Genomic DNA, 3,297 nt, shown 5'->3' on the forward strand with positions numbered 1-3,297 from the left:
GTGCTGATACTAACCTTTGTTTCAACACTTGGAAACTATGCTCGCATTTTGGCAACTATTCAAACTTCGCATCTTTTCTGGTCAGGTTTGTCAATGGAAGGGCTATCTTAGAGAAACCCTCCACGAATCTCCTATAATAACCTACTAAACCCAGAAAATTGCGTACTTCGGTTACATTCAGGGGTCGTTCCCAATTAACTATTGCTTCTATCTTTTGGAAATCAACACTAACTCCGTCAGCTGAAACTATATGCCCAAAAAATATGACTTGATTTAACCAAAAATCACACTTACTAAATTTGGCATATAACTTCTTTTCTCTTAAAGTTTGTAATATCATCCTTAGATGTTCTTTGTGTTTTTCCGCACTACTGGAATACACTAGTATGTCATCTATGAATACTATCATAAACTGATCCAGATAAGGATGGAATATCCTATTCATCAAGTCCATAAATACTGCAGGAGCATTTGTCAGTCCAAATGGCATGACTAGGAACTCAAAATGTCCATATCTAGTTCTGAATGCAGTTTTAGGAACATCTGTGTCTTTCACCTTCAACTGGTGATAGCCTGACCTCAAATCTATCTTAGAGAACACTGTTGCTCCCTTTAACTGATCGAAGAGATCATTTATATGAGGCAATGGGTACTTATTCTTAATGGTTACTTTATTCAACTGTCTATAGTCTATGCATAATCTAAGAGTACCATCTTTTTTTCCTAACAAACAAGACTGACGCTCCCCAAGGTGATACACTGGGTCGAATGTACCCCTTATCCGCAAGTTCCTGTAATTGAACTTTTAACTCTTTCAACTCCGTTGGGGCCATCCTATATGGTGCTTGGGATATAGGTGCAGTACCAGGAATTAACTCAATAGTAAATTCCACTTCCCTATCAGGCGGTAAGCTTAGTAATTCTTCAGGGAACACATCTAAGAATTCTTGTACTACAGGTACATCCTCAGGTTTTAGTTTCTTATCTTGGGAAACTACTACGGATGCTAAATAAGCTTCACATCCTTTACTCAACAGTTTTCTAGCTTTTACCGTTGATATTAAACTTCCCGGGAGTATTCTTTTACTTCCTACCACAGTTATTTCTTTTTCATCGGGTTTCCTAAACACTATTTCTCTTCTAAAGAAATCCATAGTAGAATAGTGTTTACTTAGGAAATCCATACCTAAGATAACATCAAATTCTAGTAATTCTAATGGAATTAAGTCGACCCAAAAACTTTGGTCTCCAAGAATTACTTCACAATTCCTATAATACTCATGTACCACTAGAGTATCTCCTATAGGCATAGAGATAAATAATTCCTCGTCCATATGTTCAGGTATTTTATCTATATTTGATGCACACATACTAGATATGAATGAGTGTGTAGCACCAGGATCAAATAATGCATAAGCGAATTGATTACATAAAGTTATCGTACCGGTTACAACATCTGGAGCTTCTTCCACTTCCTGGTGTGTCATAGCATACCCTGTTTCTGCTGTTGTTACTGTTGGGGTCGTCCAGCTACCCCTTTCTGCTTAGCTATACTGGATCCCTCACCTCTAGTTCCGGTCGTTCTAGGTTGGTTCCCCGTCTGTGTTACTTGTCTTTGTTCATTTTGTGTTCCACGACTTAGCTGAGGACAATCTCTTTTGAAATGCCCAGCTTGTCTGCACTGGAAACACACATTCCTATTACCATGACATACTTCTGTATGAGGCCTACCACAGTTTACACAAAGTGATTTCCTCCCCGTACTAGCTACTGACTCACTAGCACGACCTGATACTGATCTACCACTTTGTTTAGCTACAGGTTTGGACTTCTTTCGACTCAAACTTTGTTGGCTCATGCCCCCAAAACTCCTTATCCCTAACTGTCTAGAGAACGAGGATCTAAATTTTTTACTTCTTGTTTCTCCAGGCACTCTAAAATGTCCTTCTCCTAGTTGAAGTTCATCCTCCTTCGCTACATTCCGCTCCACTCGGATAGCGATCTCAACTAACTGAGTGAAATTCACCAATTAGATGTAGAGGTAACAGGTGTACGTATTTTTCTTCTTAGGCCACTCTCAAATCTCCTACACCTCTCCTTCTCTTTCGCGATGATCGAAAGGGCATACTGAGATAACTCAGTAATTTTTTGCTCATACTCAGCAACTGTCATCACACCTTGAGTTAGCCTAAGGAATTCCTCCCTTTTCACATCTCTAAAAGAACTAGTATTTATCCTCAAATACTTATCTAAACTGAGACCAAGTCATAGTTTCTGAACTACTCCTTCTAGCCTCTATCACTTTCCACCATTTCTCAGCCTCTTTTTGTAGCAAGAATGCCACTAACTCGACCTTACGGTCCTCAGGGCATCTCATAACTTTAAGACACTTCTCAATCAAATCCAACCAGATTTCAGCATCTACTGGATCTGTGGCTCCTAAAGCTTTCATCATCTCGACGCCGAACTTCTTTTCTGGATCATTTTGAATCGATCCTACACTTGCCGCTAATCTTTGAGTGATTCTATCGAACACTCGATCCTCCATCTCAGGATCTACACCTACCTTTGGTGTACTAGACTCGTTTTCAGAAGTTGTCTCCTGTTCTACTGAGTCTCTAACTCTTTTCCTCTTCGGATCTGGGTCTGACGAGACCTCAGGACCTCTACTGGTAGGGTCCTCTTATCAGTCTGCCTGCTCGGTCTGCCTCTTTTCCTCAGCATCTTTGCCTAATTATTAAGTACACATGTTAGGGACTTATCTATGGGACTTTAATCTAATGCATGAACTCTCTCTTTCACCCAAAGTCTTATGTTTTAGTACTAAGCTAGCTTAAATCTTTTCCCAAACTTACGTATAACCCATCCTTTGATGCCAAGTTGGTATAAACTAATTCCTCAATTGTTCCAAAAACTTATGCTCTGATACCAAACTGTCACACCCCGCCCCAGACCACCTTCTTAGCCTAGAGAAGGGTGTGACTACAGAAACCCTTAGGCTGACACTTACTGCCTAAAAACTCTTGCGGAATAACTCTGATACCAAATACAAATTATATGAACCGGGACGGCTGTAGGCCCATGATTTATTAACTTAGAAACTATATATGTTTAGAGTATTTACAAAATTAGATTTACAAGTCCCAAAACCCACAACACCTAGTCCTTATATGAACAGTAGTAACATGTGTTCAATATTAACAGTAACCACCTAGCAAACAGTTACAAGTCTTTTAGTCCTTTAGTGGCAGAGCAGATACTGAGCTGTCTTTAGAGGATTTGACCTCTACCTGTGGG

The sequence above is a fragment of the Benincasa hispida genome, chromosome 10 (genome assembly GCF_009727055.1).
Source record: "Benincasa hispida cultivar B227 chromosome 10, ASM972705v1, whole genome shotgun sequence".
NCBI lineage: Eukaryota > Viridiplantae > Streptophyta > Magnoliopsida > Cucurbitales > Cucurbitaceae > Benincasa > Benincasa hispida.